Consider the following 12,554-nt stretch of genomic DNA (forward strand, 5'->3'; position numbering starts at 1 on the left):
AGAGCAGACCAAAAAGTCAAATATACGTAAAYGCTTCCTGTTGCATAACCTTCCTGTAGGTAGGCCACACATATCTCATGTATGCAAGAAATTCTCTCTCTATTTGGTTTAAACCATGACTGATTTAGATTGGAATCTTCTATCTTTTTTTTCCTCCTATTCCTCCTGCTCTGATTTAATTTCGTGGAAAATTCTCCAACATCTTTCATTTTGATCCCTGTTGGAAAACGTGACGGGCAGATAAAGTTAAAGGGGCTGCTAAGAGCCGGCACCCAGACAGTTGTCAGAGTCCTGACACTCGCAGAGAAGCGTTAAAAAGTTGAGAAAGAAATCCTTCCTTTAATTAAAGTCAATGGAGGAACTCCCATAGAGTACAGTAGRTCCAGAATATTAACTAGAACCTTTCAAGTCTGTAAAACTAGTGCAGAAAGCTAATGAGTGCTGGTTATGCAATATTTAACATACACAAAATCATTTTTTAAGGTTCTTTATTGCTCACGTTGTCATTTCTTTAAGTCGACTGGCAACATGATTTGATAGTCTGACAAAGCTGAATTAACCTCTTGAGGACAAATGAAGTTCCTTTTTCAAGCATCTCTCTTGGTAGGACTAGATCACACAGTAAACCTTGTTACATTTTGATTTTTCCTAAGYGACCTTCTAAACAATTTTTTTTCTGAACTTAATAGGGAAGAATCTGTTGTAAAGAAGATTAGGTATGGTTATGCAGATAAATGAAAAAAAAATCAGTTTCAGCTGACTGGGCTTACTGGACTTCTGTCCAGGTGATAGTTGGAAAGGAAAATTTCCTTTGACTGACAGATACTCCCAGTCCAATTTGAAAGACCGAATGCTGATAGCATTTACAAAAACGCAAATGGTCAAGGCCCATAGATTATACCTGACCTAAATATGTTTTGGACATGTTAGCATTGTAAGATTCATCGTAAATTTTCTATTGATGAGGATGATGATAAAAACATACAAGACTGAGCGACAGAACCCACGTGAAGCAGTAGTGGCGAACCGATCTGAGTACCTGCCCCTCGCGTGTAACGAGTGCAACGCAGCAGAGGGGTAAGGACGCGCCGTACCAAGCTTGGGGACGGACGCCGTGTGATCTACCCACCCGAGTGTTGTGAGAAATAATTATTTAATGTTCATGGAGCGCACAGAAAATTAAAAGTGCTATCCAGTGGTTGCAATTAAAAATCTTTACAATTGGGCTTTGCAATCAGATGACATTATCACAGTATTCCCCTTTTGCTCAGTGTGGGAATATCTGGGGAATACTGCAAATCCAGGACTGCAGCAATGGCATTAATTACTTGCGAATGTAATTAGAAAAAACAATACGGGTGATCTCTGAGGCTCATGAAGTACCTAGTTACTAGAGCAACTAGAATTTGGGCCTGAAAATGTCGCATTTCAGATTAGGATTTTACATTTCATTTACAAATGCCTGGTACAAGGGTTTACAATTCAAACGTTTCTGATTGCCTTTCTGCAGCTGGGAAGGATCCGATGAGGAAATCCTGGCCTCGTTTAAATGAGCCTTGAAATATCTTTTGCTTTACTAGGCAAAGTTTCATCCTCAGTCACTTGCCAAAAGCTCTGGAGGAAGTATCTGTCACAGAATTGCTGGAAGTCGTGGGTACGCTGGGTAGAGCTGTGCAGAATATTTAAAGTATAGTTCAGAATTATTTAAAATATTCCAGCTATTAAACAAAGACCTTAAAGACCTTAAAGGAGTTGGAATTTTTTTTAACCTATCATAATAGAGATGAGAGTATGACATCTAAAAAAATTCTGATATTTTGATACAAAATTTCCATCACACTTTTTACCTCTTTTTCCTTCCATTATTTTACTCCTAAGCAAAACCTGGAAGCCTGGAGTGAAATAAGGTCTTAGTGATTTTTCACATCCTTCAACTTTTAGTTCATGCATCAGATCACTTGGCCATGACTTYTCCGTATTTTAAATGGACTCGGAGACCTGCATTTCAGTTTAGGCTTTCAAGGTGAACAGTCGTATTCGGTAATCTGTGTATTTTGCGCGGAGAGATGCTCCGTTCTGCCGCGGCGGGCGGGAGAGGCGCACGGCGGTGCCGCCGGCGGGCTCCTCTGCAGCGCCCGGCCCGCGACGGGCACCGCGGCTGCCCCCGCCGCCCTCCCTTCCTGGCGGTCGCTTCTGGTGGTTGTGCAGATTTTTCATTTTTGCACTAAGTGCAGAAAGTGCAAATTAGTAGTGTTTCCCGTAACGGTAGTGAAAGCGTAGTCTTAGGTTAAGAACCCCACTAGAATACAGARGTTTGGCAGCATTTACATCCTTAGTTGTAGTTTGTTAAATAGACATTTCGGATTGAATTTAGCATGATCAAATAGATAATTTTCAAGAAATAATTTAGGATTTTGACCTCTGCGTTTGGCTCCCGCACTATGCGTKTCCTTGAGTACGTGGTCACCTACAAGCGAACAGGGAGGGCGCGACGTGGCAGCGGCGGGCGAAGGCCGTGGTTTCTGCGGGCGTCTGAGGTGGCTGGCGGCTGCCTCACGGCGCGGCGCAGAACGGCTGCGATCTCCGCCGCGTGCAAGCAGCGTCTCCGCAGCGCACCGCGGCAGGACGGCGCTCTGGCACACCCGGGGCGCTCTGGGTGTTTCTGAAGCCTCTTACTAAGTTGCTTGTTTCATCGCGAACGTGGGGATTAACCGTGTGTGTAAGTCGCCCGTGAGTATTCGGGCGTTCGTCGATGGACTTTCTGCGCGCTCTCTGTGCGTTTAAACACGCGCTTGCACGTTCACATAGAGAGACGAAAACTAGAGAGAAAATCGTTCTTAACGTTGTMTCATTTGGGCTTTTTTTCCAGCTTAACCACAACTTAGTTATCTTTTTAGCATTCCGGCTTTTGTGGATGCRCGGGAGCTTGACCTGTTTTCCGTTTGCAGTTGGCTTTGGGGTTGTTTTGCGACRGAGCAGGAGAGAAGGAGATGCTGGGGACTGGCATGTGGCAGATGGGTTGGGTCTTCGACAGCTAATAGTAGATAGAAACTAAAAGTTTACTCTTCAGAAATCTTTCCCGTTTTTACCACACATACAGTACTGATCTGATTTGGAAAAAGTGTGGTCTTAATAAAAAACCAAATCCTTCAGCAACATAACAAAACCATTTAAGGTAAAATATAGCTGCTTTTAATTTAAAATTGTTCACTTTTATTCTTCAGTGGAGATGCGCACAGTTAGGCTCAGGACAGACAGAGGAATAAGAACTGTACTCAGGATTTTATAAAGACATTTAGAGACATTTCTAGCCTGAGCTCTCTGCACATCGTCGGACGTGGTGCAGAGCWCCCTGCGGCGAGGTGCCCTGCAAGGGCTATCGCAGTGGCAGAGCAGGGTGCAGACCCTTGCGGAGATCGTGATCCTCGACCACAATGCTTCTACCAAAAAAGCTCCCAAATTGATTCCCTTCGTGTTTGAAGTGCARTTACGAGCTACTTCAGATCTCACGGGATGCTACTTCCAGCGATGTTTATGGTTTTCAGCTGCCAAAAGCTTGTCCATTTTGATGTGCCAAGCTGGCTTGGACTTTCTCTATAAATATCTGAATTGCTGTGGGCATCAACCCTGCTGTTATATATTTAGTATTCTCTGTAACTAGCATCAGCATTTACACGCCATAAATGTCTATGCTTTAATTGCGTTATAAATCAGTATTTTATTGTCAGAATTTTATTATATGTTAACACATGAAAAAGTGGGTTTATCTCTCTTTGGAGTAATCACAGTATTTTAATATTTCAGGTAAGCACGTTGGCAAACATGCCTACAGATATGAAGTTCTTATGTCRTGGGAAGAACGCAGCAATAATAGAGTAGCACAGAGTCATGATTTGCTGTTGTTATGTTAAAGGGCATTTTGGCTCTAGGACTTTGCTATTCTTGAGTCAAGCAAAGCATTGACCATTTGTTTAGCTTGTCATTGACTTTGTCCAAGACTATTATTAACTGCAAAATGTCAAACAGGATGTTTATAACAAGTAATAAAAAAGGTAAAAAATTGAATTTAATAGGGAAAAAACAGTGATTTGGCTACATGTAGCTTACTGCCTTAACAATCTTGTACTGGAGTAAGAAAAAATGAAAATTAAACATCGCTTTCTGATCCAGTCAGTCTTCCAGAAGTTCTGGCTAAGGTTTAAGGTGTGSTATTTTACAGCTGCAATAAGGGGGAAAAATAACTATTTTTGCATATGCAGGGAAAAGGTTGTCTGGAGAAACCTCTAGGGTATTTTGGGAAATGCTAACAAAGGGAGCTTCTTAACACAGCAAAATGCCAAAAAATGAGCAGACATTTTCAGAGGGCTTGAACTGGGATATTCGACAGTGGGACCTCGGCAGAAGGGCCTAGAATAGTGATCGTCTCAGGTGCTCTCAGCACTTGTCCTTGCCCCTGCATGGTATTATTGGCATGTAGGTTTGATAATGACATCACTGGGTGTAGGTGATGGATGAGGAAAAGAAGAAAAAAGATGGAAAATTTTTCTGAGAGGTCACAAAAGAATTACAGATTCTTTAGGCCAAATTCTTCCTAACTTTAAATAAACCCAAATTTCATTCTTTTTATACAAAAATGGTATCATGTTGATGTCTGGGTACTAGTCAAACGCTACCACAATCACATACAATAGCAAAATACAAAATTTTTAAAATAATTACTCTGTAGTTAATTTTGGTCTCATTTGAGTAGGTATCTTTTTCAAGACTGTCTTCTGAACCTAAGTCGTATTACAGAGAAATGTTGGTTTTAAATCACAGGTATGCTTTACTGCTGAAAACAATAAATCTGTAGCACTGGAAACCTAGAAAGCCTATTTTTGATTTCAAGGTTTAGCTTGCAAATCAAAGAAGGAACGATGGATGCARACTTTCCTGCTGTCAGTCTCTTAATGGTGACTGTTGGAAGAACATACTGAATTTACCACTGATGTTCTTACTGCAGACTTTGCCAAAATAGTTTTATTAATAGTGATGTACTTAATGCTCCTCTGAAAAGTATTTAAGTGCAAAAAGTAGGAGTTTTCTCTGAGCTGATACAATATGGAGAAGTATAATATAAAGCGCACTCTCTATATGTTCTTTCATATAGAGAAGGACATATTTAGTGTCTTTACTCATTGGTCTTTGAAAATGATGATTGAAATCCAAATTGGTGTTGTTCATATTCTGCTGATGTATGTATTTGCCTGAAAAAAAAAGAAAAAAGGACTAAACCCATTACATTGCCCAGCAACAGCATCTAGCTTGTATATTTTCAAGTTACTGTGGATCTGAACTCATCAGTTAGTGGTGAATCATTTTCATTACCAGCCCACTGAGCTGCCCAAGCATCCTGCTATGAGAGTTATCAGGCTCACTGGGTCACAATAAAGCCATTTACCTCACTTTCTCAGAACCCCTATGACAAGTATAAGCATCCCTTCATCTGTCTTTTGGTCGTGTCTTCTGTCATTGTCAATCCTTGAGCGTTAAACAACTGCTAACTTGATTAAAGTGTTTATTCTACTGAGCAACCCATACCTTAATTAAGGTTAATCCACCATTTAACTAAATGAGGAAGAATATATGAGTGTATATACAACAGAAAGGTAAGGTATAAACTTCTGAAATGAGAGGTATTAGTGGTAGATAGTGATACTCATCTAAATAAGATTATTCAAAAAAAAAAAAAAAAAAAAAAAAAAAAAAAAAAGGTCAGTCAGTGACTGCACAGCTTAAATATTCAGTCAATAGTCCCAGACTGATGTTCTGGAAAGTAAAACCCATAGATATAATTTGAGGTTCATTAGGTTTGCTAGAAGTTATTGTAAAAGATCATTCTGAAAAATAATTCTGCTCAGCTGAAGATGCAGGGCTAGGGTGAGATGCTGCAGTAGGAAAGAAATGTGCATAGAGCTGAGAAAACTTACAATTAGCAAATAGATAATTTGAATATCACTGTTTCTTCTGTCTGCCCTGAAATATTGGATTAATGATTTATATGATCGAATTGCATCCTCCACATCTTTTTGTAATCTGATTCTTTTTGTCTCGTGTTCACAGATCTCAATTAGCCATACATTTTCTTTATGGTGCTATGTTTTTTCTTCCTTATTTTCTTCTCTTTRTTTTTGTTGTTTCTCACTACATGTACATGAAAATTAATTTCAGTTTCCCGAAAGTGGAGTTAGAAGACTTTGCTATCAGTGTGAATTTCTGGGTTTTAATGAAACGTGTTCCTAGATATTTTYTTTTCAGACTTCATCCAGACCTTGCATTCTGGATGTGTAGTGGGTACTTAAAGCTGGACTATTCCTATTTAACAGGCTTATGAAAATGCAGGGTGGAATATATTATATATAGACACAATTGCAGAAAGTCAGTAAAGAAATACGGAGACCCGTAAGCGAGTGAGGTCTGCGCCAGCTGAGCGGGGTGGTGTTTGACATCTCCTTTGCAGCTTCTGTGCGTTGTCGTTCTGCGTAATGACTGAAAGGACAAAAATCCTGCTCAGGTTCAGGAAAACTGCCGGAGCTCCGGAGGCAGGTTGAGGTGCACGAATCAGATCCATCCTGTAAGGCAGAAATGGAGTCAGACTGCATGGTTTTGATGAGAGCATTAGGGTGAAGTGATAGATTGAGCTGATATTACTGAGATGGGGGAAGCTTTATATCATGAAAGAATGGGTAGACAAGGAGATAAAACAATACTATGCTTTGTGTCAACAAGAAATGTGAAATGTGTGAGGAAATACATGGAATTATAAAAAAGAATGAGTTTTCTTTCTCTCAAGCACACTAGTATTTGCATAAATTTTCTTGTTTACTGCTTGTTGTAGACTTYGGATATATTGACTTTCTGATGCTTTTTTTATATACCTTGCTTGAGCATATGGTTACTTATTTAAATCTCAATCCTTCAAGCATTTAATGCTTTGTATCATGATAATGATGTGTGCAGTGGGAATACTGGCAATAGTAAGCAATAGGCTTCTGTAGCAGGGGATGTAAGGACTGCGCCACGTGTGTGGCGGGGGGTTGTTTTAAAGAGGATCGCATTGCAATTAAATCTCTGGGTTATGACTTTAGAGGTGTGGATTTAGTTTCTATCTCCGTTGTAGGTTTTCTTTGTGACTCCATGGAGRTCATTGAATCTCTGTTCCCGTTTCCCATCTATAGCGTGCAGATATTGCATTGGGTTTGTATCAGAGCAGATTAGCTGAAGGTTGGGGGCCCGCAGCGAAATGCTGCTAACGAAGTGCAGCTACCCTTATGGAGTTTGCTTTCTGATTCAACATCCACGGAAAGAATCAGAAAAATAGGACAATGTCAGTTAATATCAAATAACGTAACAGTGCTAGAGTGTCTGTGTGCCAAGAAATAACGCTGTAATGGTAGCTATGCAGTCGGCATATTTTTTTATTTTTTGATTTATAAGACAGGTCAAGTTACAGATGTCTCTGGGTGCTCATCCTAGAAGATTAGACCTGGAAGTGGTCTCAAGAGATCCTCCAATTCATTCTTATATCCCAAGATCAACTCTACCAAAACTGTTCCTGAGTAATATTTGTCTACCTTTTTGCTCTGTTTAAGAWGAGGAAAAGAATTGAAAATAAGAGTCTATTGACTTATTTATTAAAATAAATCAGCATGTTTGTTAAATCTATAATGAAGTGATACTAGGGGAGAAGCAAATTTAACTGACCTGGCATTTTCTGTAAATTGTCCTTTCCTCTTTTCTCCTTCTTTTCCCTACCATTTTTTAAGTGGCGCAAGGGATTTATATTTCACATACTATACTTTTGTATATCTTCTGCTGTGATGTTTTGATACTCTCCATCTCATTTTCATCAATTATATTAATTATTCTGAGATATTCAGCATTTTGTTTTAAGTAAAATTTTATTACTGCTAGGTTTCTTATTATTCCACAGTTTTTTAATTGAATTTTCGGTCAGGACTCAGTACGTACTCTTTTCTGCAAMACTCCATGAAGCCATTTGGGTATTGATTAGCAGGAGTTTAAATATTCATTTTAGTGTAATTTAGTGACAATCTGAGAAGACAAATGTGTGGACAAATATGTGGGCATCCTCGTTCTGTTATGAGGAGAGCAGGAAGTACCACCCACAATCAACATTAACCAGCTCTCTCCATCGTAAGATTTAGTTTTCACATTTCTATATCACTCTAACTCTGTGCACTGACTTTGTACGTGAAAAATGTGCCTCAGTCTGAATTTACTTTTAAAAATGTCAGCAAAACCAGTATAAACTGTCCAGAATGAGGTAAGAGAAAAATATGTTGGTTTACTCATCTAAAAGATAATTTGGCTCTTCATAACGCCRTCCTTGAATACTCCTAGGTAGAAGTAGATGGGGGGAGTGTGACTCTTATATACAGGGTAGTGTTTTTGAATATTTAATATGAAACTCTGAAAATTAAAACAACTTAAAGCCTTCTGGGAAACTCTACTTTCTCAGACTTATTTTTAAAAGCAAAATTTACAAAATATTTATTCRCAGTTATCCAACCCCAGAGCCAAACACAAGTTCACCTGCAAACTTGTAGTTTTGCCAGGAGAGGGTTGGAGCACGTGAGCACGAAAACTCTTGTGCCTGTAGCAGGAGTATCCTCAGTAGCCCCTAAGCAGAGTGGGTGAAAGAGCCGAATCTTCCCACACTTCAGCTGTCAGCAAATATCTGAAATCCACTRTCAAAGTTTTGGGTCCTTTTCCAGAACTGGTCCGTGGAGAAGATGACAGCATGTGGACCTATGTAATGGACATAATCACCCAACACTGCTGAGGAAGTACATGACTTTAAACAAGATGTCACACAATAAGGGAATTAAAGAGGATTTTGGCAAAAAAAATACATAACAAAATATGTTGTGCATCAAGCCAGAGGTCCATCTAGCCCAGCAACCTGTGACAGGTAAGTACCTACAGAGGGTACTTAGGCAAGAGCAGAGGAAGAGAAGCCCAGAGGGACGCTCATCCAGAAGACTCTCCAGGTCTCCAGCCCTTCGTGGCACAGCAACATCATGAAGCAGAGGTTTTTTTCTCTATGGAAAGAAAACTATTTAGGTCCTGTGTCTCATTTATTTCAGCAGCTGGATAGGATTCAGTGAATGAGGCAGGGTGTTACAGGAAGAAAACAGGTGGCCTCGTGGTTAGTGACCTGGAGGATTGTTTTTTTCATACTCGTGACACACAGTAATGCTATGCTGGTTACTAAAACCATGTTTGATAAGGGTTTTACCTTAGCTGTGTATTTTCTGGACATCTGACTTGGGACTGTAATATATCCCAGTGCTGAGACCTCGCAGCTGCAACTGCAGTAAATTGCTCTGCTTTGGATATATAAAGTACAATATAACACTGAATCAGATTTTAGATTTCTGGCATTGCATCTGCTATCTTTAGAACAGGAATAACAATATGCACTTATCTCAGATAGCTGTTATGAATGTGTTGGGAAGGACCTAAATATTGCATTGATGGGTGTCGCAGAAAGGCTCTGAAGAAATTAATCATTTAGTCTACCGAGTCTGAATAGYGTACAGTAAACAAGGCATGTCACCATGCAGTAAACAGTGCGGGTAGAACCTAATATTGAATATGTACTCATTAAGTGAGTTCTGCCCATCTCGTGCGCTGATTGAGAGCATTTATTTCCTGTGGAAAACTAATTTGGAGCTTTATCACTAGGAGACTGAACAGAGCCTAAGAAAGTAGCCCATCTGTATGATAACGGTTCCTAATGTGTGAAATGCCCGGTTCTGAAACCTTAATAATTTATACAGCTGTGTGAACATCGTTTATTTCTAAAAGAGCAATACCTTTGGTTACTTTGACCTTATGTAGGATGCAATCATTTTTTTATGAAATAAGTCTATTTATTATTTGAGATACTACTTTTACCACCTRTAGAAACAAGTTGTGTAGGACTTTAGAGAGCAATCTTATTGGGCCAARATGTGGACATGTGAGTCCTGTAAGACCTTGCTAAGCAGTATAGCAACTTTGACATCATCACTGCTGGGTTTTCATCTTAGTAGAGGAATAATCAGCTAAAATGAGAAAGGGAACAAATGTGAATAGGATTTTCCAAATTATTCTCTGGTATAAATCTCTTAAACTCAAGCAGTAACAGCAGTGGAGAAGATGATATCTTCTCTGTGCACRGACAAGCGACCTTCTCTAGTGAATCATACCTGGCGACAGAACTAGCAACCTRCCAGTATTGTGAGGAAAGCAGTATTTTATTGAGTTGAGTCTGTTGGCTTTTTCACACAAGAAGTGTGAATTTCCCAAAGGCCTAGCACTATTTAGATTTACTCTTTATCATTTCTGTTAGACTGAACCTTCATCATGCAGTGATGCTCATGATAAAATGTGAGCTTTCTTGGGGGAAGTCAGGAAGTTGATGAGTTTCAGGAGCTTATTTGCCATCTTTGCCATCATGCTCTGGAGCTACAGTATTTTTTTTTTTTTTAATGACAAAAAAAATGAAATGAAGTAAAATTGATGTTAATGTCCTTGGAAAGTACTAGCCATTGCCTTTATTTAGCTGCATTTGCACTGTAGCATGGACCCCAGCAGGGTTTGCAGACCTAGACTTTGTATTGCTTGGTACCATTTTGGAGCCAAATTCAGAGTGAAAGGATATACTTTTCTCACAACAGCAGAGACACGTTTAGATAAAAGGGCAGAAATTATGCATTCAGCAGCCAGAAGTTCCGACAAAGTTGCAGACATTTCATTTGGGTCATGTCTAGAGCAAGCGAATAAGTTTATTTTTAAATTGTGTTAGCTAACGCTTTTTACTAACACAATAATCAAGAACCTGTAGTGAGTATACGCGGGACAATTTGTGTTCAGAAATGAACTCAGCTGCTCAGAGTCAATTGAAATGGTTGTATACTTCCCTAATCTAAACAAAAGCCTTGGAGAAATAATGTTGATAAAGTCGAAAAAGCTATTACTAATCCTTCTAAAATGAACTATTTGATTTTCCATTCCCATCTAGTCCACCAGTAAAGATCAGCAAAAAGGAAATCATTTTATAATTTTATTTGAAAGATTATGCTTCTAATAATGGACTTTTCCCTATTGTCTGGTTACTGAGTTACATGTTCGGTGTGATACAGCATTTTACAAATATAATAAGCCATTGCAGCCTGGCCCAAAATCCAATGAAGTGAACGATAGTTTTTATGCTGACTTCACTGGGCTTTGGTCCTTCAGTGTTCTTCAAAATGATGTAGAACTGGAAAGGCATTTGGCCATATTTCTCTCCTAAATCCTTCAKATTTCTCTTCAAAATCCTTTTGAACATTGAAAGTCTTAATTATAACTCCAAGAGAAAGTATAATTTCTCTAAGGTTGGCTTTCCAGAGCACAAAGTGTGAATAGCTTCAGTCATGGCCCAAGTAAAAATAACGCGTATTTGTCACTTTATTTAAGTTAGTGGGGATTTAGGCTGATTTTTGGCTGACCGTGAAAATCACGGATTTTTTGCAAGCCCTGAGGCTGACGCGGAGCCGCGTGCCGCTGGGCGCCACGGTACGCGTTCGCCCCGCGCGGCGGCTCGCAGCTCTGCGGAGCAGCCGGGGCGCAGGACGCGGGAGCGTGTGGAGTGCGGTGTTTACCTTACAGCCGGGACGGACACGGTGATCTTGATGTAAATAAATGCTATTACTGTTGCACTCCTGGCTTGAAACGCATGCGGTAGGTGTGGTAGGCAACTGGTGGAAAACAAATTCTCCGTAAATTTCAGTTAGATACCTCAATCTCTGCTTATAATCTAATACTTAGCTTAATAAGTCTTATACAGACTAATGATTTTCTCGACAGGTAACAGAATACTGCTTGTAAGTGTAGTGTGAAAATTATTTTGGAAAAATTGAAAGCACATGAGATCATAATTTGTAAACAATTTTATAGATTAACACTGACAAACGCACACCTGCACACACCTATACGTTTGTAAATACCTTCCAGTATACTTTCACCCAAGGCGTTTACACCTTCCTCCTTACCGTACATTCCGATACTGTTGCCCAATTAGCGTATTTCAGGGTTAAATGAAATAATTCAAATGTCTAATAGCAATTGCAAATCATTCTTCTCCATTTAAGTACATTCTCCAAATAAATATATTTCTCATTTTTAGTAATAAACAYGGCAGGTGGCTCTTGTTAGAAGACCATGCTCTTTGGTTTTTATGCGTGATGTAATTTCTCTCTATTGATTAAGCGCTGTAATGGTTTTTGAGTTTCTGAKAAGTCATTCAGTCAGTACCCTTGAACTGTATACATTCTGCATTGCATTTGTCTCACAGAAATGCTAGAGCACTCCGCAATATGCAGAAGTCCCTGGAGTTACAACTGTAGTAAACCCTTTCTGCTGGCAAGGAACTTCTACACCRCAACTTTGGTTATTGACGCAGAAAGCACTGCTGTGAATTACTGAGTGCTGCACTGGTAGTAAACAATAGTAATGTAATTAAT

This window comes from Rhea americana, unplaced genomic scaffold (genome assembly GCF_003343005.1).
Source record: "Rhea americana isolate MKP2758 unplaced genomic scaffold, rheAme1 scaffold_6, whole genome shotgun sequence".
NCBI lineage: Eukaryota > Metazoa > Chordata > Aves > Rheiformes > Rheidae > Rhea > Rhea americana.